We start from the raw sequence: 27,386 nt of genomic DNA on the forward strand, positions 1-27,386 counted from the left end.
CTCTCGTATGTGCTCTTTCAAGAACAATCTCCTAAGAGTAGAGTAGATCGTTTTCTCTTCTACTCTTAAGGTTCTATACCAATCTCCAGCCTTTCCGCTTAGGGTCAAACTCAAAGCCTTACACTTAAGTAGCTCATTGTGCTCTTCCAAGGAATCGCACACATGTTCAAAGATTTCCATATGCTTTCTAGCATCTCCGTCTCCACTGAATTTCTGTGTGAGCTTAGCTACTTGAACTGCCTTGCTCCTAGGCTCTCTATCAGGTGCACTACGCATGTTTTCCGCAATAGAGCGACCGATAGTTTGAGCAAATGCTGCCAAATCTCCTATTTGAGCAGGTATAATGGGTGTATGTGCTCTTGGAACCACATGTGAGATGGGAGTTGGCCTTGGCCTTGGCATACGCGCGGCTCTTGGGTCCCATATTTCGTATGGTGGTGTACCAGACGGTGGTCCAAAGTTTACAGGCGTGGCCCTAGGCATAGGGGGTGCCTGATATGGCATGTTATTATTAAATGGCATGGCTCCACTTGTATAAGAGCTTGGATAATGCCATTGTGGATTGTAAGCTCTTGGAATAATCGGAGGTGTAGGAGCTACATGAGGCTGAGGTACGACAGGTGCACATGATTGATACATACATGTAGGTATAGTTGGGAGCACTGTGCTACTAGGCATCGACGCAGTATTAACAAATGAACTCCATGGTGTACTTCTTGTCATGCTCACCACTGGGATATGCATGGTATCCGTAGTGTCATTAAGAGAAAGATGAGCTAGATCTGGGAAGGTAAAGCTGCCACTTGTGGGCTCAGATTGTACTGAGGCTCCCGGCGAAACAACATATGGAGGATCAATGGGGCTCACTGAGGGAGTCTCCATTTGTGATAGGGTTGGTTGGTTGGCCTTTCCCGTATCCAAGAATCTCATTAGGCCTGTTGAAGGCATGTTGATCCCTGTGTTCTGTCTTTCTAACTCGACAATCCTATGGAGGACATCACAGACTTTCTGTTGTTGCTCATCTATGCAAGTAGCACCCGATGTGGATTGTAGAACATCTAACCAACCCACATGATAGGTGTGTCCTGTGTACCGATCAATTAAAGCTTCTGCTTGTAGGTCATACTCCCAATTTTCGTTTAGGAATATCCCATCTAGGCCTGGCGTGCTGGAGGTTTTCCTTGAAGTGGAAGCATTATTGCTCCCCATAGCTTGCCCCTCCGTGACTGCTACCTTGGGAGCACTCGGTTGCTCGGCTGGCATGATTGTTGTCATAGGAGCCTTTGCTTTCAGGGCTCGACTTTGTTCTAGCCTTCGTAGGTTCTCAATTTCCCTCTCCCTTGTTGCTTGCATATAGCGTTTGATCTCTTGTACTTCGGCAAGACTCCTACCATCGGGTAGTAAAACCTCAGAGGGAGATAGTCCTAAAGGATCAGGAGGTGCAGTGGATGGAACATGCACATGCACACTCTCAAGAAGCATAGGGTCTATTTTAGGCATGAATGACGAATTTACTTCCCCACTCCCTTCATTTATTTCATTAACCGCATGTTCGGAGCGAGTAGCTCTACTAAGGGTCTCTTTTAAGCGGCTAAACACGTTGGACCCGGGCCATGGGCCCATGGCATGCATGTCTTGACTTGAACTATCATGGTTTGGTGTAGGATACCCCTCCATGACTTCGTAGTCAGAGGAAGAATCACTAGACGCGATATGAGGATCTTGGGTCGCGCTACCTTGAGTCCCGGCCGAAGGTCCAGAACCTAGGGTGGAGGAATAATGGGTGCTCGCGTAAATGGAGGCACTACCAATATGCTCGTGCTCTAACACTCGTCCAGAGCGTAGGTTCATATGACCTCCACACTCTAAACGCGTTGGTGAGTGCCCGTGAAGGCCGCTCACTTAGTTTTTTTTTTTAAAGGTGTTTATAACCCAAGTTTTTCGTTATTCTTGGTTATTTTTTGTAACCAAGCCACAAAATATGGCGTGTAATAGCTCAAGACGAGCGTTTTGGCTAAAGGAACGTGCCGTGCTTTACAGCTCCCTATTCGGCTACGTGAAGCCCTCGAAATCCTAAAAATAGTCTTTATAGTCCTCGAAATCCTAAAAATAGTTTTTAAATATAAAAAGGTGTATAAACTATATTTTAAAACTGAGGACTGAGGTCTGGGTTTGGGCTTGAGCTTGGGGAATGATCCCCAGCCGGATCCTTCTTTTTAAAATAATTTTTTTTTTAAAAAGATTTTTTTTTTCTTCCCCCGGCAGCGGCGCCAAAAATGTGCGCTCCTTGCCGCACTGTCGAAGCAAGGGACTTGCCGATACACCGTGTGCGAGCCACAAATGGCTCCAAGCACACAAGCAGCCTAAACTAGCAAGCTCAAGAGAGCAAAGGGTGTGTCACTCACCGCTCTACGCTCGCCTTCGTGGTGGATTCCTCGCCGCGATGAAGAAGAAGCTGCAGTTGTGCCGCGCTCAACCGCTTCGCCGCCGTCGTGCCTTCGTAATGCTGGATCGCACACACACTCTCCCTCTCTCTCTCTCTCTCACATACACACACACACAAGGAGGTGAAGAAGAAGAAGATGGAGATTCACACTTGGGCGCCCATGCTTAGCCAACTAATCCCTTGAATGTCTCAGTTAGAGTGCGCCTCTCATCGGCGATCACTCTTATCCTTTTCCTATTGGTCCGACAAGCCCGGTACCTGACTCTACCAAATACATAATACACGTCCGTCGTAGGTGATGGGGTGTCCGTGAGCCGTGAGGGTTAACAATGTGTCACGTGACATCCCCTTCTTTTCAAAGTGAGGTACTGGTACCGAACTCTATGGCATCGAGGGAGAACGACAATAGCATCCGGAATCTTGGAAGGGACTCTTCGTCGGCCCACTCTGATGTGTGGGTCGTGCGTTACTTGAACTTCATAAAGGTCTGCAAGGATTGCTTCTTTGGGCCGTGTCGAAAGCGACACAAAGTCTCCTGTGGCTCCTTCGATGCTTCAACTTCGTCTAGAGTCGTGCTTCTGTCTTCTTTAAGAATCTCCATGGCTGAAAATTCTTGAAACCATTTCCAACTCAAAACCATGAACATAGTTCTTAAGGGCTGAAAACCGAGGTTTCTTCCGGGCTGAATTTGCTACTCTTTAGGGGCTGAACTTGCAGGTTCTTCATGGCTGAAAAACGTTGCATGTTGAGGTCATACTTGATGAAAACGCTAGGCTAATGTCTGTCAAAAATGCTAGGTTGCTAGATTTCCAAAAACGCTAGAGAAGGGATCTTCAAACACGCTAGCTGATGGGGGATGTGTGGCAATGATATCTTGATGGGAAATGCCAGGCTGATGGTTCTCAAAAACGTTAGGTTGAGGTTCTGCAAAACAAAAACGCTAGGGCTGAAATTGGTCCTTTTGTCGTCATGGTTCTGTAAATGCAAAAACGCTAGGCTGATCTGCTGTGTAGCGATGGTGCCGGGGCTGATCTGCTGTGCACCAACACGCCAGGGCTGATCTGATCCAAAACGCTAGCTGTTGTTGTGGAGCAAAAACGCTAGGTCTCTTGGGGGGTTCTGTTGAGAAGGTGCCTGTTGAGCATGTGCTTTTGCTGCCTCTTCTGCGAAAATAGTGCTAGTTTAGGTTTGCTTATATACAAACTTACTCAATTTGCGCTACCTACTTTCCAACAAAAGTCACTTAAAAATAATAAGTGAAAAATGTCAAAAATAGGGAAAATATGCTAAATGCAATGGAAAATTCTCCTGAAGAATTTTGATGGATTCTAATGGGAATGCTTATGATCGTACTGTGTGCAACCAAAGGATATGCATCTACACTAAGTGACTGGGCATGCACGATCTACGAATAGACTCACAAAAGTGCCAGATCACTTCGAATCTAGACTGACTGGACTGACGGAACTCTGTTATGTTGTAGCTTGTCCACGGACACATAGGGTTGGATGTGTCACGTGACAATGACATGGTGTTGTTCTTGTTTCTTCCATGCTCGGGGATTCGTTGAATAATTTTTATTGTGTGGTAACAGGTTTGTAAGGGGAGGAGGATTTTACAAGGAGGAAAGGTGTATTTTGCAAACAATGGTTGTGCATATAGGGGTGAGATAGGGGCATATCATGTGTACCATACATGCCATCTTTTTATTAGTAGTCAGCTTATTATTAGTAGTGTATCCCCTAGGTTTCCATCAAAGGGCTGTTAATGTGATGTTGTAATTGACTAGGTACATGAGTTGAAGTAGGAAAATTAAAGGGCAGCAATCTCATTTCATGTGTTGCAAAATGAAACTCTAGCTTACATCAAAGACTGATTTTGACATTTGGCTTTGTTATGGCAGGTACTAGGCAAAGATATGCAATTACTCTCATCATTTGTGGATTTTTATTATTATGGCAGGTACCAAGCAAAGATATGCAATTACTCATCATTTGTGGATTTGGCTTTGTTATGGCAGGTACCAGGCAAAGATATGCAATTACTCTCATCATTTGTGGATTTTTATTGAGTTTCAAGACCTCATTTGTGAAACATATACATGTAGACAAAATTGTAGAAGTCCAAATTTTTAATTACTCTCCCTCTCTCTCTCTCTCTCTCTCTCTCTCTCGTAATAGGTCTTGAGTTGAAGACTCGCTGGATAGATTGTTAAGAGGACTCTTGGGATTGTTCCTACAACCTTAAGTTTTTGTGTTAAATTAGTTTACATTTGAAATTCATAATAAGAGTTTTTGGCTTGAGGTAAAGTCAAGGCGGATCATTGGTACTGTGGAGATGTTTTTATTAGATTTCTGTTTCCCTTGGGTGAATTTGACTATTTAAATTCTATGCATATTTATTTCATATGGTTCATAGTGTAGACTGCTTTGATACTATGGTCAATTGAAATGCTTTACTTAATGAACAAGTAGTGAATTCTTGTGGTCAGGTTAATTCTTGGTGAGTCGTAAAAGATGGTTGCAAGAGCACTACATTCATTCTTCATCTATATGCATCATGTCAAATTTCACTATTGTGTCGATTACAAAGAATCTCTATGTGTGCGTGCGTTGCATTCTTTTTTGATCTAGTGGTGCACCTAGCAAACCCCATTATAGATTGGTTGTACAAAGATTCTCTTTCTCAACACGGGTTGGGATCGGGGCACGAAGAAGCCTCAAGGGTGCATCGTGGCTCATGACCAAGCACAAGGATTGACAAAAAATGACCAATCTCTTTGGGTGTCGTCGACTATCATAGCATTGGTAGATCACAATTACCCATGAGCAAAAGTGTGGCCGCATCAATTAACCAAATGTCTTCGAGGTGCCCAAGTTTAATTTTGCATGTTATTCATGCGAATTGGTGCACTAGCGGATGACTAAATGGTTACGACAAGGTCGAAGTATGCACATTGTGTGAGTGAGATGAGTGCATAATATTGTCCTAGCTCCTCTCATTCCCACGATCGGAAAGTGGGAATACAAGTAGTCTCCATAAGGGAATGTGTTTCTATCACTTTCCCTCATGGGAGACTTCATATTCCCACATTATGAAGGAGGGATAGAGTATCTTGTGTTTTCCCACGTTCACAAGTTGGGAATGTGAAAAGGGAATAGCTATCTTGTGCTTTCCCATCTCCACAACATGGGAATGTGAGTAGTCTTCACAAGGGAAAGTTTCACTTTGACATTTCCCTTTTGATTGAAAATTTTCCCTCATGGGGATATTTGCTCTTACAAACGGGAAAGTTTTCCCAAGGGGGATTTTTATTCCCGCTAAGGAAAGGCCTTTTCCCTTGTTTTTCCACGCTTTAATTGAGGGAAAAGAGGTGGGAAAGCCCTTGGTAATCCCAATTGGGAATGCTTAAAAAGTTTCTTGTACGTAGTCCGCTTATATGAGAGCAAGCAGTGGGTGCTCCTCTCGCTTGGCCCAGCGCTACCTTGCAGGGGCTAGAATCACTGTATTAGTCTATGCGTTAAATATAGCTGCTCGGTGCTTTTTAACTGTGGTGATATTTTAATAATGAGGAGCGGGGAGGGTCTGCTAATTAGTGACAGCGTAGACAAAGCCATGTGGACCTACAACCCAACCTCGCCCTGTTGTACACTACCGAGGGTCTGCTCCCTGCATGCTGAGGAAGTCTCTCTTCCACCTCCCATGCTGACAGTTTTTGTCGGTAGCACGACGAGTTTTCAGTAGCAAGGAACCATGTACAACACACCATGCTTTATTTAACGCAACAAGCCAATTGGTATTTCTCCCTCGTTTCTCTGTGAGCTCAGTGCTGCGCCATGGATTTATAGGTTGCATTTACCTTATGTGGCTGGTGCAGCATATTGTGCTATCTTCGCCGGAGGGAATTAGCAAGCTTGACTGATTTGACAGGGCCAAGCAAGCTTGATTGATTTGGCAAGCATGGCCGACAGTTAATGATGTTGGTAATGAGTGGCTGCAAACCACCGACTATTATTGAAATTGCATTATTGTAGAGACCAACAATCTCGAACGTTGTATGTTTGTGAACTGGTGGGCGCTTTTGAGAAACGTGCAGTCAGCATGTTGGTGATGCAGTCAACATGCTGGTGAGGCAGTTTTGTTGGTGTGTGTGCAAGAGGCGCTGCTTGCTATTTGCTCCGGCCTTTTCCTTTAAATAGCGTTGCGTGCTTTTTACTTTTTGCTCTTATGGCTGTCGAATCCTCTAGTTCACCTATATTTTCGGCCTTTGCTGCTCATAATAACGGCCTTTGTTAAACACTGCAGCATGCAGGTCTTGCAGGCCGATGGTAAGAGTCGACAGCAGCGAGGTTTGCTTTGACTCCTGTGTCAGTTCGGTTCGTATACTCACTGCAAATCATCTTCACAATAGTGAATATCGATTACTTTCACTCAAAATCACCTTCTACACATTTAGAGATCGATATAGCTGCAGGGCCAAGCGTAGTAATGCGCGAGAAACTTACTCTTCTGCAATCTCAACAGTTATGGGGATCTTGGTTGATGTATTGCTGTTGATGAGGAGGCCTGGTTTTTCGGAGGTCCTTTGGGCTGGTGCTGAGTTGCCCCTCCTCGCCCTCGCATTGATTGGCCAGCCTTTTGGCCACCTTTTCCTGGACTTCTCTCCTCAGTCCACAGGCTCTCCTCAGCCCGACTGCCTCTGCATGCCTTCAATAGGTGCGCAACTTTCAGCAGTGGCAAGCCTTGATTGGCGCCTCATGTCTACGACCCAAAATTTTCTCCCCTCAACTTACGTATATCTCTACACCACAGCATGTCTGCATTTTGACACCCGTGTTTATAGCCCCCAATTTTTCACTTTGTTATAAGCTAAAGTAGCGCCCTTTGAGACATAAGTTTTCTCCTAGGTCTTAGGCTTCTACCTTGATAGTGTTTTTCCACATTTCATAAGCATGTGGATGTTTTGAAGATGTCTGTTCATCAAAGTACTCTATACGGTGCCTAAAGCAATCCATATGGCTAGGAGTACTTGGGAAACTTGAGCAGATTGGTCATTGCTCCCTTGACAAATAGGTGTTATAGAACATTGATGGGTGCAATTCATTTGAACCTTGGAGGTGCACCTCAAGGGCCTGCAGGCACCAGAAAAACAAAAACCACGAAGGACCTTGCTGAGGTATGGATTGTAGAGTTGTCTTATGGACGGGGTCCTAGAAATTTGCTTCGTTTTATGAGTTTCAATTTGTGCTACATTATTTACATGCAGACACACTCAAGTATACACTATTTTATGTAAGGTCCTTGACTCATTAGGTCGCAGCCTGGATGTGATGGCTGAAGACATCATTGCGGATAGTTTATGTCAAAGGTCTTGGTGGGGGCTAAGATGTAAATTGCAATGATTAATGTGGTCTTTGAGTGATGTGATGCATGCTCTATGGTGGTAGCATTGTGTGTATGGATAATCAAAAAGCATGTTTGCACGATGTCAGTGTTTGTTTAGGTGATGTCAGCCCATGGTTTATCGAGTAAGTTGGTCTCTACTCTCACGAGAGTAACGTCTAGCTTCCATGGCTTTGACTTCAATGGTGATGAGGAATGTCATATTTGGTTTATTCATGAGTAAGTTGGTCTTGGTGCTGACTGTAGGCTCTGCGATAAGTTTGTTAGAAGAGGTTGCAGTTTGCAAATCATATAGTTTCTTTCATTATATTTTGATTGAGATTATAGACTGAGATTTGATTGAACAAGCCCTTGAAAATCATGTAGACAGGAAATTGTGGGGGTTACGTTCTTAAAGCTCTTGTGTCATATGTGAGGCTTATGTTTCTAGTTGGACTTTACGAATTTGTAAACCATAGATTTTCTTTCACTATATCTTTGATTGACATTGTAGAATTAGATTGACTGAATAGGCCCTTAAAAATCATGTGGACAAAATTGCTGGGCCGGGTTATGTTCTTAGAGCTCTTATGATGTACGTGCGGCTTATGTTTTTAAGTAGACTTCGTGTCATATTTAATTACTGAATTCATTCAAAAGAGACGAATTTTATACCAATGGACTTTGATCCCATGGAATGCCCATGGATTTTAATATTAGTGCTTCATATCATGAATTGCTAGACATTGTGTTGAATATTTTAACTTCAATTTATGATGCTCATGTAGTGACATGACCAATATTGGAGAGTTTGATGCTCTATCACTCATAAAGAAATTCATATAATTTACAATGAATTATTACTAAAATTCTTGATGGAGTAATTTACTCGATTTTGTGCCTTGATGATCATTCTATAGAGTTGAATGCGTCATCTTGCCACTTGAAAACTTATTTTCATGGAAATCACTTATGAATATCATCTCGAACATCATCATCGTCATGCCATCATTGTTGTGCCCATTGTTATGGATATCGTCATCGGCATGCCATCATTAATATGGTGATTGTTATGAATATCTTCTCGGACATCATCGTGTGTCATTTATTTATGTGCACACATACATTCTGATTTTGTTATACATACATATGTGCTATCTGATTGTCACGCCATCATTGTTATGGCCATTGTCTTGAATATCATCTCCGACATCGTCATCGTCATCCTCATCCTCATGTCATCATTACTATGGTCACTATTATGAATAGTGTCACGGACATTATCAATCGTCATGCCATCATTGTAATGGCCATTGTTATGAATATTGTCTCGGACATCGTCATCATCACGCCATCATTGTTGTGCCCATTTTTATGAATATCATCTCGAACATCGTCATCGTCATGCCGTCATTACTATGGTCATTGTAATTGTGGCCATTTTCTTGAATATCGTCACGGACATTATCAATCGGCATGCCATCATTGTTATGAATACCGTCTTGGACATTGTCATCAACATGTCGTCATTACTAAGGTCATTGTTATGAATACTTGCTCAGACATCATCTTGTGTCATGTATTTATGTGCACACATACATTTTTATTTTGTTATACATACATATGTGCTATCTGATCGTCATGCCATCATTGTTATGGCCATTGTCTTCAATATCATCTCGGACATCGTCATCCTCATGTCATCGTTATGAATATCGTCGCAGACATTATCAATCGTCATGCCATCATTGTTGTGGCCATTGTCTTGAATATCGTATGGAGATCATCTCGTTATATATACATATGTGCACACATCTACTCCTGTTTTGTTATACATGCATATCTCATCGTCCTGTCATCATTGTTATGTCCATTTTCTTGAATATTGTATGGACATCATTTCATGTCATGTATTTATGTATTATCCATTGTTATGTTATCAAAAGGACAGCATTGCAAACCGTTGTGATTATTTTCATTGACATTGCTAAGATTTTCTCGATTGTATTTCTTGAGTTTATGATATTTGCAGGTATGACCAAAAGTTAAAGTTTATCAAAACATTTTTTGGTGAAGAGATTATGGCAGAATAAAGAAGTTTATGAAGACATTTTTGGTGAGCAGATGTTGGCAGTCTACACAAAGATATCTCTCTCTTGAGCCTTTCAAGGCCATTGTTGTACTTGGTAGGAGTGATGTCACTCCTCATAAGCATTCTTTGTAAATTCAATGATATTTTTAATATAACGGTGGGTGTATATAGAGCTGTGGGTTTTTCCCTTGAGTCCCCCAAGGGTTTTTTTCATCCAGAGTTAGGGACCCTTATTTGAGTGGGGGTGTTGAGCTCTATATATAGCACGAGCTCCATATATAGCACTTGGGTCCCCTCTATATATACATCATCTGTGTGAGTATTCTACACACTTTGGGGCTTGTACATGTTGGTGTCATCTCTCTCTCCTCTCGTCCACATGTGCTCTCTCCCTCCAGTTCAACAGATAGCCCACACACATGCGGTATGTTCCATCTTTCTTTTGCACTAAAAGGACTGGAGAACAAAAGGGAGAGGAGCTAGGTCTCACCATCCCTTTGTCTACCAATTCTTGTACTTGCCTCATGACCTCCTCTTGTTGAGCTTGGGAAACTCAATAAGGAGTCTTGTTAGGCGGTTAGTTTCCTAGTAGGAGCTCAATTTGATTGTCATCATCCCCTCGTTTTGGAGGTAAGTCCATAGGGATATCATCGATAAAAACATCGTGGAATACATTTAGAAAATTAGACAAGTCTAACTCTTCTTGATTCCTATTATTTTCATTTGATTAAACATTAGGACCTTTTATGGATTGACAAAAATCATGTAAGCAGAAACTGGGCTTTTCATTGATTTGTCAAAAGCAAGAGAATTTAAAAGGGGTATTGTACGACTAGTCTCCTTAGCATCTATGTACATGTACGTTCTTTTCCCTGTACTTGAAATAGAACCTTCTTTCAAGGAACTTTACATTAACAGCCATATGGTTAAACCATGGTGCCCCTAGGATGACATCTTCATGCTTGAGAAGAGAGATGAATAAATATTCTCTGTCAACATAGCCTTGGACATGAAGCCTCAATTTCCCAATCAGGGGAGTAACTGTGGCTTTTTGCCCCTTGCTCCATCAGCTAAAAAAACATCTTCCATCTCATGAGCTTGAATGCCTAACTTGGTGGCCAAATCCGTGGATATGAAATTGTGAGTAGAGCCAAGGTCAAACAGGATGAAGGCATCATGCTCCCTTACCTTTCCCCAAGCATAGGAGAGAGGTGATCCTTTGCAATGAGCATCCTCGTGTGGAGCTTCGATCATGAAAGCTCTAGGAGTCCGATTGCGGGTATTTCTTTTGGGGCAAGAACGATAGCCATGTCCTTGCTCCCCACACTAGTTAAAGCATTTGTGGTCCTTACAAAAAGCTTCTAGCTCTTTAGAAGAGAGTTTATTTTTACCTTTGTAAACTCCCTTCTCCTTAAACCGATTGTTGTTGTCGTTGTTGTTATTGGAATTGCCTTGGGAAGAGTTTTGGGCATTTCTCTTCCCTCTTGATTTATTTTTGTCTTTGTTTTCCATGGGCTTGACATTCCTTGCCATGTGGATTGAAATGGTGGGTATGGCAAGGCCTAAAAGTAATTGGTCAAACTCGTACTCTTTTATAAAATATAAAGAGAAAATCTCTTATAAATTCAAAAAATTGAACTTTTCTCTAAATAGTTGAGTAGGAACCAATCCTTTCTCTCTCTAGTGGCTATCAGTCCCCCCCCCCCCCTCTCTCCTGAAAGGGGGTCCCTCCAAAAATGTGTTGATCATTCCCTCCCTCTCTCTATATTGTACCATCTCTCACTTCTCTTCACTTCACCTTGCAAGTTGCTTCTCTTTCCTTCCTTTTAGTTTTCCCTCCCAAAAGCTCCGTAGTAGAAGTTTGAACCTCCTTTTCCTCCTCAAGCTTACTGCAGCTTGATGCATTCTCCTCAACCTGAAGTTCTCAATTTCTCTATGAGCCTCACTAAACACCTCTATCAAAAGCTAAAGATCTGCAACATATCCTTTTGCTAGATCATCCCTCTTTCTTTCCTCAACAGGTTTCCTACTCCTTCTCCCTTAAGCTTTCTAGAGAGAACCTACTTCCCTCTCAAGCTTTGCAAAAATATCTTCCCCATTAAGCCAACAAGCGGGTGGGGCAATATAGTAGTAAGTGGTATCCTTCGTCTTTGTGTATCATCAAGAATCCTTCTCTTTATACAACTAAGAACATGGATGTGCAATGTATAATTATAAGTGTTTGTCTGAAGTTTGTGCCACTATTTTGAAGTCGAGGAGCGGAGCTTAGATCGACTCACACATACACACACACAAAGATACACAGACAGAGAGCTTACACAGTACGCAGAGAATTCGTTGAAGGGTTATCTCCCAAATATTATTATTCACACAAGTATAATTGAGTATATACAAAGAGTTAGTGATAAGCGAGTTAGGCGGGTGGGCGGCCATATCCATATAAGAGACCACTTGGGCTTTAATCCCAACAACCTCCCACTTAAAGTCCAATGTGGCACTTTAAGTGACTGTAAATCTATGAACATAAATGTACAAAGATTTACATGGTGCCATCTATCCAATGCCCAATAAGTCACGACAATGCACAAAGCCCTTTCTTGGAAGTCCCTTTGTGAGTAGATCAGCAGGATTGTCCTTGGTGTGGATCTTCATGAGTTGTATCTGCTTGTCTTCAAGTACTTCCCTAATGAAGTGATATTTCACATCAATATGCTTAGTCTTCGAATGGAACACTAGATTCTTTTGCCAATTGTATAGCACTTTGACTATCACAATATAACTATGGAATATCTACTTTGATTCCCAAGTCTGCTACCAACCTACTAAGCCAAGTAGCTTCTTTGCATGCCTCATTTGCTGCAACATACTCAGCTTCTGTAGATTCTAGATCCAAAATGGTTTCTTCTTTTTTATAGGAGTAGTGGATCGAGGAGTCTACCTTTTCTGAAGAAGTAAGAAATGGTAGACCTTCTACAGGAATACCATCAATATTGATTGCTGGAGATTTCAAGATATCCTGTCTCTGTGCTTCAGTAATTTCTTTTATTGTAATGGAGACATGATTTTTAGCGCCTTTGGTGGTACGATATCTTTATTGCCGATTTGGCATTTGTTGGCCGCTGGTAGTTTTGTAGGGTTGTCCCTATTTAACTCTATAAATTCCTCAAAAGGTGGTTGATCTTTTTGTTGCTTAGACAGAGTTAATGCTTTTGAGCTTTGCGTATCTGTTGTTGACTGTACTTTTGGCTTACTGGGCAAGCTAATAATTCCTTAACCCTTTAAATTTCTTAAAAGGTAAAAGAATTACCTTTTGGTGATTGCTTTCTATTGGTGCAGTTATACCTATTGTTGTAGATGATGCGGATAATCCGATTGTAGGTGGAGCTATTGTGGTTGAGAGCTGGTTTGTAGGCAATATTTACTTTACTTCACCCCGCCATAAAGAGTGAAGAGTATGCTCTTTAACCTGATAGATTTCCATTTGAGTAGTGCTTCTTGTTTGGCAAGAAGTTCTTCTCTTTATTTAACCTCTTTTTCCTTTTGGAGGAATGCATCATAAGAGAAAGGAATGGGTTGCTTGGATGTTGCTGCCATGACGGAGAGATCTTTGTAATTTGAATCGGATGAAGAAGAAGATCCTCTTCCTAGTGGTAGATCATAGACAGATTGGGCTTTGACTTTTCCACTTTCCAAATTACTAATAAAACTTCCATCAAAGAAAGGTTTACTCTCTTTGAATCTCTTTATCTTCATTTTATTAGCCAAGGCTGGGATCACCATTCCTTCTGATGCTGGTGCATTAGCTTGTTCTATTTCTTTAAGAGCTACTTTTAGCTGCTTGTGAAAGATTGATAGTTCAAATCGATCTTAGGCTTACCTGATTCGACATACATCAAAGTAAAACTGGAAGCACTTGCTTCAAGTTCTTCAATCCTGTATCTCCATGAAGAATGCTTTTCTTTAGAAGACTTTTTCCATCTGTGAAGATTGAAGTGTATTGGTATGAAATCTTCTATAGTCATCATATTGAGTGTTATAGGAGAATCTTTGAATCTTGAATCTAAATTTGAAGATTCTTTTATTGTAGAAGAGGCTTCGCTTTTGAATTGGATAATACTGAATTTGAAGTCTGAGATTTCATTAGAGGAAAGCTCTGAATAGCTGTAACCATCTTCAAGGATTATATTTTTGAATGCCACTGAATTTTTCTTTTTAGTGCATTTAGAAGCCCAATGACGTGTTTTGCCACAGATGAAGCATTTGGTAACAGTTTTAGGAGAAAAGGATTTACATTTCTTGAAAAGATGATATTTAGGTTTTATTCAAAACTTCTTCTCCTTGGGTTCTTTCTTTCTGTCCTTGCAGACACATTTCTTCTTTGAATCAGCACAACCAAAGTTTTTGTTATAATAGTTTTGCTTGCTTGGAGTGCTTTGATTGCAAGCTAAGCTCAACTAGGTTTGGGGTGTTTCATAAAGTAGTTGTGAATGCTTCTTGATGTAAAGTTCCTGTATTACTATTTGGAGAGCTTCACTGATGTCGCTAGTGTTGTTGACTGTAGATCAAGATTTTGATTTCTAGTTTCTCCAAAAGTAACTTTGTTATTTGCTTTAGGCAATTTGTGGACAAATTCTGCTTTGATTTCTCTAGAATGATATTTACCTGCTATATAAATTGAATTTTTGCAATAGATACGAAAATCCAAGATTGAAGAGAAACTACATATCTGTGCTTCATGTAAAGCTTGAAGGGCTAGATTTGATTGATCTTCCTAATGTCCAATGAACTCCTTGTAGATTTCTTCAATTAATACAAGCATTGGAGACCTGTTATGAGGAGGTTGTAACACGGAATTTTTAACTTCTTGAGGAAGCATTTTCCAACATGATTTTAGAATGCCAGTGAATCCGTTAATTGCCTCTCGGACAACAATTTGTTGCCTCATTTTCCCAAACAACATATGTTCATAGATCCAATTGTGCATATATTTTAAAACAAGGATGATATAAACTTGTTCCAAATTATCAATATTGTAGAATGTGATATCACCTACTTTTCTAATGCTTTTCACAAATTGGGGAGTTGGTGGAATGGGTGGAGCACTAGTAGAGGCATCTCCCATTGGCTTATCCTTTTCCATATATAAAGGCACTTCAAAGATATACACCTTTGAGTTTTCTAGTACTAAAGAAATTAATACTTGTGAATCATGTTAAGTATGGAGCCTGATTTACCCTTGTAATTTTCTATGGTAAAAGCGCACTTTTGTAAGGCCCCCATTATGAGGAGAAGCCATCGTGCGTGAAGGAAAATCACTCACCGAAAACCAAAATTTCAGAGTCAAGAATCAGAGGCAACTTTAGGGGCCTCGGGGGCGGAAGCCCCTGAGATTTTTTTCCCCTCGCCGGAATATTTCTTTTTGTCGGAATATTATGGCCGGACGGTGGCCGAAAAGTGGTCGAAAAACAACCGTCGGTTGGCCGGTGGCCGGTAGTCAATGGCTGGTGGCCGGTGGTCGGAAGTCAATGGCCGGTGGCCGGTGGTCGGAAGTCAATGGCCGGTGGCCGAATTCAAAAGCGGACTTGTCTTCTCAAGGGCGGCCACACATGGGCGGATTGGAGGGTCCGATTTGGACTTATTCGCACAAGGGCGGCTACACATCGCTGCCTCTCATAAGAGAGGGCAGCCCTTTTGGCCTATAAAAGGAGGCCATTTCTACACACATTTCATAGTGTGAAGTTGATGCAACAAGGTGAGTGTGAGGTGGTGAGAGTGAAGCAAGGCGGGAGCTCTATTAAGGGTTTAATCCCTTTGTAAACTACTTCTTCTTTAAAAGTGCTAAAGCCATTGAGTGGTTGCTTTCCCGTGGACGTAGCGCACATTGGGTGAACCACGTATATCGTGTGTACTCTCTCTCTCTCTCTCTACTCTATAATCTCTTGTGTGTGAAATGTATCTCTCTCCATTAAGTAATCTACTCAAATATCTATTTAGCTACGTCTTATTTCCTAACAACTGGTATCAGAGCAAGGTTTGCTCGTAGCTAAATTATCTCAAGGAAAGGATTCCTTGAATTGAGTGGGAGTTATGGCGGAGGAAGGGAAGCTCAAGATTGAGAAGTTCAACGGAAAAAACTACCAACATTGGAAGATGTAGATTGAAGACTATCTCTACCAGAAGGATCTCTATTTGCCACTAGGCGGTCTTGCGAAGAAGCCCGCAACAATGGCAGATGAAGCATGGATTGTCCTTGATCGAAAGGCACTGGGAACAATCCGGTTAAGCTTGGCGTCAACGGTGGCCTTCAATGTTTCGGAGATGAAGACCACGGAGGACTTGATGAAGTCACTTGACGACTTCTACGAGAAACCATCGGCATCCAATAAGGTATTTCTTATGAAGCGCTTGTTCAATCTAAAGATGGTAGAGAATGGTTCAGTTGCAGAACACCTAAATGACTTTAACACAAACATAAGTCAACTTCGATCGGTGAAAATCAATTTCGATGACGAAGTGCGAGCTCTCCTTATACTATCATCTCTACCGGATAGTTGGGACAGCCTTGTGATGGCTGTAAGTAATTCTATTTCTGGTGCAAATACTCTTAAGTTTGTTGATGTTGTGGGTGTTCTCCTAAGCGAGGAAATACGAAGGAGAAGCACAGGGGAATCATCAAGTGCTGCATTGTCAGTTGAAACAAGAGGAAGGCCTAAGGAGAGGTTCAAAAACCAAAAGGGTCGTGATCGCTCAAGGCGGAGCAAGTCACGCACAAAGTCAGTTCTTGAATGTTGGAACTGCAGCAAGAAGGGCCACGTCAAGAAGGATTGCTGGTCCAAGAAGAAGAAGGAGACAGAGTCTCAAGACAACAAGCCAACATCGGAGGCCAATGTGGTAGGTAAAGTAGAGCAAGATGCTCTAATTCTCTCATTAGACAATGTGTCTAATTCCTGGATAGTAGATTCCGGGGCTTCATTCCATGCGACACCACACAAGCAACATTTCCAAGACTACACCAAAGGTAATTTTGGGTATGTATACTTGGGAGATGATGAAGCTTGTGAGATTGTCGGCAAAGGTACAGTTTCTGTCAAAACTGCTAATGGAAATGAGTGGAAGCTTAAAGATGTTAGGTATGTTCCTTCTCTTCGCAAAAATTTGATCTCTACAGGACAATTGGATGATGAAGGTCACAACATTGCATTCGGAAACAAAAGGTGGAAGATCTCAAAGGGATCTTTGGTGGTTGCCAAGGGAGAAAAAGTCGGTAAACTTTACTTGTGTACTGTTAGCACGCAACCTTCAGCTTGTGCAGCAACTACAGAAGTTGACAGTGCGGTGTGGCACTACCGAACTAGGCATATGAGTGCCAAAGGAATGCAAATCCTTCAAACAAAGAAGCTTCTACCAGGTTTGAAAGAAGTGGACGTAGAGTTCTGTGAAGATTGTGTTTATGGTAAACAAAAGAGGGTAAAATTTCAAAAATCAGGAAATAAAAGAAAAAATACAAAACTTGAGTTGGTTCATTCTGATTTTGGGGTCCTGCAAGTACACCATCACTTGGTGGCTCATTGTACTATGTAACATTCATAGACGATGCGACTAGAAAAACATGGGTTTATGTCATGAAGAATAAATCCGATGTATTTTCCCTATTTCAAAGGTGGAAAGCCTTTGTGGAGAATGAAACAGGTACCAAGGTTAGATGCCTCAGATCCGACAATGGAGGCGAATATTGCAGCCAAGCTTTTGAAAGCTTTTGTGCTGGCAATGGCATTCGGAGGCAAAGGACAACCCCAAGGACACCTCAACAAAATGGGATTTTGGAAAGGATCAACATGACAATCATGGAGCGAGCATGAAGCATGCGGTTACATGCAGGCCTACTGCTTGAGCTTTGGGCGGAAGCTATAAGTACGTCTGTGTACTTAATCAATCGGTCACCCTCAACGGCATTGGATGGGGGAGTTCTAGAAGAGGCATGGACAGGTAAACCGGTGAATTATGCATTTCTCAAAGTGTTTGGGTGTGAGGCTTTCATGCACATAGATAGAAGTCTAAGATCAAAGCTAGATGCAAAGTCCAAAAAGTGTTTCTTCATTGGCTATGGAGAAGGTGACTTTGGGTATCGCCTATGGAATCCTGAAGATGGTAAAATCTTAAGGAGTAGGGATGTAATTTTTAACGAACAAAATATGTACAAAGATTACTTGGAAAGAAAACAAACAAAAGAAACAGGTGATGAGTACATGGAGCTTGAGGACGGTGAAGACTCAAGGACTGCAAACGGTGACAATGTGCAACAACGTCAACCAAATGAGGAGCCTCAACCTATTCCCCGAAGATCTACAAGAGCAAGTAGACCTCCAGAACGGTTTGTTCCTTCCTTCAACCATCTCTTGATCTCAGATTCTGGAGAGCTGGAATCATTTGAAGAAGCTATGCAACATGAATCCAAAGAAGAATGGACGAAGAGCATGCAAGTGGAGATGGACTCACTACATCGCAACCAAACATGGGAATTGGTTGAGTTGCCTAAAGGTAAGCGGGCACTTCAAAACAAATGGGTGTACAAGGTGAAGGAAGAAGAAGGTGGAAAGAAAAGGTACAAGTCTAGGCTTGTGGTAAAAGGTTTTTCTCAAAAGAAAGGTATTGACTTAAATGAAATATTTTCTCCTGTTGTAAAAATGAACTCAATTAGGCTTGTCTTAAGCCTTGTGGCTACTCATGATCAAAATTTTGAGCAAATGGATGTAAATACGGCATTCCCTCACGGTGACTTAGATGAGGAAATCTACATGCTTCAACCAAAGGGGTATGAAGTAAAAGGTAAGGAGAAAATGGTTTGCAGATTAAAGAAGAGCTTGTATGGTTTAAAGCAAGCATCAAGACAATGGTACTTGAAGTTTGATCGATGGATGTTGGATCATGGATTCACAAGATGCAACTCGGATCACTGCGTCTACACGAAGAATTTGGGAGATGGGAAATTCATCATCCTAATGTTGTATGTTGATGACATGTTGATTGCAAGTGCTAACATGCAGGACATAAAAGACCTAAAAGAGGAGTTGTCTAAATCTTTTTCAATGAAAGATTTAGGTGCTGCAAAGAGGATACTTGGTATGAAAATATCAAGGGACAGGACGAAGAAGACAATAAAGCTATCTCAAGAAGATTACATCAAGAAGGTACTAGAAAGGTTTGCAATGCAACATGCAAAACCAGTTTCTACACCTTTGGCTGGTCACTTTAAACTAACGAAGGATATGTGTCCAAAGACACAAGAGGAGATAGCCTATATGTCTAAAGTTCCATATGCTGCAGCGGTAGGTTCTCTAATGTATGCTATGGTCTGGACAAGACCAGACATTGCACATGCAGTGGGAGTTGTGAGTAGGTTCATGGACAACCCAGGTAAAGAGCATTGGCAAGCTCTGAAGTAGATACTTAGGTATCTAAAAGGGACAACAACAAATGATTTGTATTTTGGAGGAACTGATATTTTTCTAGAAGGTTATGCTAATGTAGATATGGCAGGTGACAAAGATACTCGAAGGAGCACTACTGGCTATGTGTTCACGGTTGGAGGCATAGCAATAAGCTGGGCTTCAAAGCTGCAGAAAGTGGTTTCACTTTCTACCACGGAAGCAGAGTATGTAGCAATGACAGAGGCAAGCAAAGAAATTCTGTGGCTTCACAGATTCTTAGAAGAGCTTGGATTCAAACAAGACAATTGTGTCTTGTACAGTGATAGCCAAAGCGCTATCCATCTTGCGAAGAACTCAGCCTTTCATTCAAGGACAAAGCACATTGAGGTGAGATATCACTTCATACGCACTCTTTTGGAAGAGGGACAGCTAAAGCTAGGAAAGGTGCATACAAGTGAAAATCCTGCAGACATGTTTACAAAGGTGGTCAACAAGGAGAAGTTGAGCTTTTGCTCATCTTCAATCGGCATTCAAGGATAAGAAGCCAGAATGGAAAGCAGTCACAGATTTGGTTTGGAGATCAGTCTCCAAGTGGGAGATTGTTAAGTATGGAGCCTGATTTACCCTTGTAATTTTCTATGTAAAAGCGCACATTTGTAAGGCCCCCATTATGAGGAGAAGCCATCGTGCATGAAGGAAAATCACTCACTGGAAACCAAAATTTTCAGAGTCAAGAACTAGGGGCAACTTTAGGCCTTGGGGGCTGAAGCCCCCGAGACTTTTTTTTTCCCTTGTCGGAATATTCCTTTTCGCCGAAATATTGTGGCCGGACGGCGGCTCGAAAGTGGTCGAAAAACAACCGTCGGTTGGCCGGTGGCCGGTAGTCAATGGCCGGTGGCCAGTGGCCGAATTCAATGGCCAATGGCCGAATTCAAAAGTGGACTTGTCTTCTCAAGGGCGGCCACACAAAGGGCGGCCACACATGGGCGGATTGGAGGGTCCGATTTGGACTTATTCGCACAAGGGCGGCTACACATGGCTGTCTCTCATAAGAGAGGGCAGCCCTTTTGGCCTATAAAAGGAGGCCATTTCTACACACATTTGATAGTGTGTGAAGTTGATGCAACAAGGTGAGTGTGAGGTGGTGAGAGTGAAGCAAGGCGGGAGCTCCATTAAGGGTATAATCCCTGTGTAAACTACTTCTTGTTTTGAAGTACTAAAGCCATTGAGTGGCTGCTTTCCCGTGGACGTAGCGCACATTGGGTGAACCGCGTATATCGTGTGTACTCTCTCTCTCTCTCTCTCTACTCTATAATCTCTTGTGTGTGAAATCTATCTCTCTCCATTAAGTAATCTACTCAAATATCTATTTAGCTACGTCTTATTTCCTAACAAATCACTGGTGTCATCTTCTATGCCAAAGTTGTTGTCATAAGGAGGAGATGGAAGTTGAGCTGGGATATATTCTTCTTGGAGGCCATTGTAAATTGTTTCTTCATAGAAATAATCATACTGATTCAGGTCTCCATGAAATACTACTTCATAGTTTTTAATACCCGATTTTGCATTCTCCATTGGTTATATCCCTTCTAGGCTCATCTGAGCCATCTTCCCAAGCATAGTCAATTGTTACAAATGATACACCTGCTGGGACTTTGGAGGGGGTTTTTTTTGTGTTGTCAATAAGATTGTTACAGTTTTTGTGACAACAACAATGATATAGAAACCTCTCCCCGCCTCGAACTCGGAATTAGGCAAGCTGCCTTGCAGCTTGTTATCAAGCATCTCCACGGCTTCCTAATCTTCCTAATCTTCATCTGAAGAATTCTCTTGCTCATTAGTAAACTCCATAACATTTGAGAACAGACAATTGTCAAAGTGACCAGGAGTTTTATGCACCGATGATTGGTAAATGAGAGGCTTGGTATAATGGGAGAAGAGGAAGAAACAAAGTGTTCTGTATGCAAAGAAGAATAGTCTTTTGGCTTTTGCATACTGTTAACGAGCTTTTGTGAATCAAATATCTATTTTTCAAGTGCATGTAGCTTCACTGTCTGATAGTTTCTTTGTAAAACCTTAGGTCTAGGTTTTGTGTGATCATCCATTTTTGCATATGGTGCAATAAAGATTTTATCATTATCAAAGATAATGAAATCTTTTCCTTGGATCATACAAAACTATAATGAATATACTGACAATAAAGTAGAGGTTTTACCAATTAATCTTAGGCAATATTATACATAAATCTGTATAAAGAGTTCTATCTATGAATACTAATGTGAGAATTCTACAAGAGAATGCTAATCTACAAATTATGAATTTGAACTTATTTATGCTCAGGACTTTATTTTCTAACTCTAATCTAAGAGTTCTATTTAGAAGTTCTAATTGGAGAATTACGTCTAAGAATTCTAATAACAAATTCTAAGAACTCTATAATATCTAAACACCCAAATTGAACAAAATCATTGCCTCCCCAGATGGCTTCCATGTTTTCATATTGGAGGATCTTGGTGAGTTTAATGAAATGCATTAGACTGTCAGAAGTGATAGATTTAAAGGATCTATAATCTAAAGATACAGTAGATGCATGAGGATTGAATCAAACTTTTCTGATGATGGACTTGTTCAAGATTTATTTGTGGTATTTGCAATTGAGCTGATGGTTCGACTTCTTCTACTACAAATGAGAGATTTGCAAGAGACTTGGTCACTTTAGACAAAGATCTATTAAAAAATGCCATTGAAGCTTACCGATAAACAATGGAAGGTAGGAAGTATAGCGGGCGCATTACACAGGACTTTATGCGGGACTTTATTGAGGACTTTACGCCTGTGGCTCAGTAGCTTTCCTTCTCATCTTAACACCGACGGCTACCAAATTCGTACCTTGCTACGCTGGTCAAAATTGGTCCCCACGCGTCGTAGCACACAAGGCCTTTTTTTGCCCGTGTGGCGCCATTGAGGGTTGTTGTGAAACTTGGAGGTCCCGCGGCCTCCCTGCGCACCCAAAATGGCTTCATTTTGCAAAAAGTTCACCGATAGGCGTCCCACGTCCGACGGGTGCTTGGATGGTCAAGGAGGTGTGAAATCTAACAACGTGATTAATTCAAATACTTCAAGAATAGAAAGTACACAATTAATTATTACAGTTATACCAAATGGTAGAAATTTGACTTATTCGTATTATATGGAAAGATTACAAGTCTCATAAACAGAGGTTACATGGGGTAAACTAATTCTTGTGGAGGCACCCTTTATTCCTCAGATTGATTGCTAGAGCTAAATCTGTATTTTTTAGTGTAACTCGCTTAGCATGCACCATACATGAAACACCATCTTAATACAATTGCACCAAAATGTCCTCAATAGCATCTTGTAAGGCCAATAGAGCTCCAAATATATACATGTAATAGAATATGAATATTCATCCATTATTTCTCTCACCACCTGAGAGAAGGTTGCTTTTGGTATTATTGGATCGGTGCTCTTCTTATATTTTTGGATCTCACGTAAAGCAACCATTCTTGGATTCCATCACCATTTCTTCTGAGTTGTTGGCAGTGGTGGAGAAGCCGCTTGTGTTAGCAGGTCGCTTCGATGGACGTCTGCAGCATAGCTTTTTTGTACTAACATAATGTCAATATGCAAGGAAGCGACTCAGGATGGGGCACGGAGACTTAATGAGAGTGCCAATCCCACCAAACTGAACTCAGAGAGCTATTCATACTATGATAAAAGAAAATCAACCACTTCCTAGTCAGAAAATCAGTATACGTTTAATCTCATCGCTCTAGGTCATCACGTCTTTTCGGCATCCAAACGAATTCGGAATGCAACAAAATGAAGGACAGGTATTACAACACCTAGGGACACAACCAAGTTTTGCAACCATCTAGGAAGATACACAAATCACGATCCATCACAAAAAGTGTGCGGAAAACTGAAACAAAACTATACGAAAAGGTCCCCCTTAAGCATAGAAACACTTATCCATGGTCAAAACATTTAAACCTTCAAATCAATGTATTTAGCTTAAAAGAAATGCGCTGCAAACCACATCAAAATTGAGAATGGTTATACTTAAATTGTAGAGCAAGAGACAAGGAACACAATGTGCTATTCGGAAATGAATTTTGATTACCAGTCGAGGAGAAAAGTGGATTACAACTTGTAGCAGCAAGAAGCTTCTCACAGTGCACGTTCAAAACTCCTTTTAGCTAATGATATCCTTTAATCTAAAACTAAGGGTTTTGACTTAAAGGGTAAGGAAACTTTCCCACAGCCATTCGGCCACTTAGAAGGGTGTAGACTCCGAGAGGCTGAGAGGGTATGCCAAAGTATATTACAAGTCCTGATCCTCGACCACAAGAAATTGATGCGGATAAACTTTTCCATCAATAGTGATTGGTAAATTTATGTGTCCTAGAATGTCCATTGTGCCTTTGTTTGCCACTTCAAACCCCATCATGTTTGACATTAGTGGCTTCCTTGTGAGTTTTCTAAAAGTGGAGTAGTTAACAACATTAGCTCTTGCCCCATTGTCCACTAATGCTCGCTCGGTACTTGAGCTTGAATATTTTGATTTTGGCTTCCTGCTGTGCCTGTTCTCGAATGTCATGTGCTTAACTTCTGCACTGATCTACTGCATGTATTGTTTTGAGTTCTTCTGGTGTCAGCGGAAGAATATCTTTCTTTAATTTGCAACCACTCGTCCAATTAGGCATCTCCTCACCTACTAATGTTGCGAGCTTGATGGCACCACTTTGTGATATATCATGTATTACAAAAAGCCCTGTCCCTTGCTTTTTAAGTTTTTTGGAGTGTTGTTTGAGGATATACATTAAAATGTAATCCACTTTTTGGAAAGCCTTCATTTGTTTTTTTTCAGCATATATCCCAGCTATTGCTCTCATTGGTTTCATCTAATTGCTCCAGGGTGTCTAGTCTTTCCGATAGATTGTGGCCCGTCCACCCTAATTGTGTTGCCACTCGTAGGGTTTTGATTAAGAATTCCATGGGTAGGATTGCATTAATCCTGAACAGCATGTTAAAGGGAGCTGTCCCAATGGAAGTTTTAAAAGCTACTCTGTAAGCCCTTAATGTTGTGTGTAGCTTTTGATCCCAATCATTTTGTGAGTCATTGACTATTTTGGTGAGTACAGTGCATAAGATTTTGTTGGTACTCTCTGCTTGCCCGTTAGCTTGCGGGTGATAGGGTGCTGATTTGCGATGGACCACCATGAATTCATCAAGGAGGCTTTCAATAATGTTGTTTAGAAAGTGTGTTCCCCTATCGCTCACTATTTCAATGGGTAGACCATATCTTGTAAAGATGTGTTCGAAAAGGAACTGAGATGTAGTTTGTGCATCGTTTTTATGGGTTGCCTTTGCTTCTGCCTATTTTGTCATGTAGTTTGTTGCTTCTATGATGCATTGTGCGTGTGACCTGTATCCTGGAGGTATGATGGGACCAATACAGTCGATGCCCCATTTGGCAAAAGCACATACCCCCATCATTGGCCTTAATGGCATTTCATTTCTCCGTAGGGGTGGTTTTGTGTGTTGACATTCATCACATCGTTTGACATAGGTCTTTGCATCCATAAACAAGGTTGGCCACCATATGCCTGCGTGTAGCACTAGATTTGCCGTTTATTTCCTAAATGTGCTTGTTCTAGGATAATGTAATATTCACTTTTTGTAGCACACAATCGTAGTTGTTCATCTTTTCCCCACCTATACAGTTGGTTGGCAATTAGCAGATAGTGTTTGGCCTCTTCTTCTGCAGTTTTCATTCTTGCCTTGCCCCATCCCTGAAGGAAGATCTTGTTTCTTAAGTACACAGTTATGTGAGTCCTCCATTTGGGTGCTTGTACTATTCAAAACAGGATGGCATGTTCCACTGGAGGTTGTTTTGTACATGTATCACATGATTTTACGTATGTATGGATGATGTGTCCCATGTTTTGCCAGTAGAATCCCAGTGGAGGTTGTTTTGTACATGTATCACATGATTTTACATATGTATGGATGATGTGTCCCATGTTTTGCCAGTAGAATTCCAGTGTCTTTAGCCGTTGGGATGTTTGCGTTTATCCATTGTGAAACCCCGTAGTTTGTATATGAGCCTGTTTGAGATAATAGTATGATTATTTGGGTTGTACACATAGTCTCAAAATCCCATCCTTATTGTGCTTGTACAATCGTCCTGCTAAAAGCTAAAGATTTCGTGTTTGATGTATAATTGATGGTTGTTTTTCTACCTGGAATGACCCAATTGTGAGTAGAGGAATGACCTCTTCGCTCCACCTTAGAACCATTTCAATGTTAAACAGATAGGAATCTAGAAGATCATCATCGATACACTCAGGTGCTTCCCCATGGAACAGTCATGAAAGATGATATGCTCGTGTGTGTGTAATCCCCTTTTTTATGACTACTGTGAAGTCAAACTCAAGAATTAGTATAAACCAGCAAACACTGTTGCAAGGTTTGTTTACTAGATATAGCAGCGATTGGTGATCCATGAAGAAAACAAACTTGTTTGCAAGAAGGTAGTGTCTAAATTTTTTGACAGCATATATCATTCCCAAACCTTCTCTTTCCATAGTGGTATTATTTTTCTCTAGGTTGTTTAGCTGTCGACTAGAGTAGCAAATGGGAAAATCCATTTTCTTCTCTCCTGGCTGGGCTAATATGCATCCCATGGCATAGGCTGATGCATCAACATGAACATGAAAGATTTTGCTCCAGCTAGGGACTTGCAAAATTGGAGCAGAAATTAGTTCCTGCTTCAATGGCTTAGATATTACAACATACATATATATGAAACGCATATAGTACCCACAATGCCCCATAAATGCCTGCACTTCCTTCATTTTTTATGGTCTCGGTAGTGTGGCAATTATTTGTACCTTTTCTTGATCAATGGAAATTCCATTTTTGGACACAATGTGGCCCAAAATTTTTAGCTTGTGTTACCATAAAGATGCATTTTTCAGGGTTTAAGAAAATACGATACGTTCTGCACTTTTTGAAGACTTTCCCTAGATGTGTTATGTAGTCACTTCTCCGATGAGAATGAACACAAAGATCGCCCATCTATATCTCTAGAAATTGTGTGAGATATTCCTTGAATACATGACTCATTAGTCTTTGGAAAGTAGCAGGGGCATTGGTCAGGCCAAAAGGCATTACCCTTCATGCAATTATGCCCCACTCTGTTGCAAAAGCTGTCTTATGCTGATCTTTTGCTTTAATTGTCAATTGGTTGTAGCCTGAGAACCCATCCAAAAAACTATAGGCCTCTTTCCCTACTACCGTCTCACAATAACATGATCCATTATTGGCAGTGGATAGTTGTCTTTGATGGTGGAAGCATTTACCTGTTTGAGGTTTACACAAACACGCAATTTGTTATATTTTTTGGGTACTACCACAATAGGGGACACCCAATTTATGTGTTCAATTTGGTAGATAAACTCTGCATATTTGAGTTTGTCTATCTCTTCCTTAATTTTCTTGGCAAAAGTCTCATTGTATGTGTAAGGACGTTGTCTGCATGGTTTGGCATCACTTTTAAGGGGTATCGTGTGCTGACAGATCTCAGGATCTATCCCCTTTAGATCTTTGTATGACCATGCAAATACATCTTTGTATTGTCTGGGCGTATCAATCAGAAGTCGCTCTTCTTTGTCAGTGAGGTCCGTGGCCGTGTATGCCGGTTTAGGCTCCTCGCCTGGTTCTACTAAGTTGTTGCACTTGGCTTTTTCAGGCCCATCATATAAAGTTCCTGGTTCTTTGGGATCTCGTTTGGGTTTCTGCACCACGTTTCCTATCCTGAATAGTATGCTTCTTATAGTGGGAAGGTGCATCGAATTCATCATCATTTGATTCCTCGGCAATTTTCATTTCTGTTGTCCAAACTTCCTTCAAAGCTCGTTTCAGTTCATTGTATTTGTTTTTGCACTCCATTTTGGACAACTTCGTTGATTTCTCGGAATTGCCCTCCTTTTTTGGTTTTTATGTGTTCTTC

The 27,386-nt window shown here is 41.2% G+C and overlaps 1 protein-coding gene across 1 annotated transcript in view; it reads left to right on the forward strand.

The window, feature by feature from the left end:
* The window catches only part of LOC147446767 (uncharacterized), a 36,201-nt gene extending 31,608 nt beyond the window's left edge, over positions 1-4,593 (forward strand). Inside the window, 1 exon segment of the mRNA XM_086525945.1 lies at positions 4,467-4,593. The gene's annotated coding sequence lies outside the window, so the exon portion shown is untranslated.
* The last annotated feature ends 22,793 nt before the right edge of the window (positions 4,594-27,386 follow it).

Source organism: Adiantum capillus-veneris, chromosome 12 (assembly GCF_014529385.1).
Source record: "Adiantum capillus-veneris isolate H3 chromosome 12, ASM1452938v2, whole genome shotgun sequence".
Taxonomy (NCBI): Eukaryota; Viridiplantae; Streptophyta; class Polypodiopsida; order Polypodiales; family Pteridaceae; genus Adiantum; species Adiantum capillus-veneris.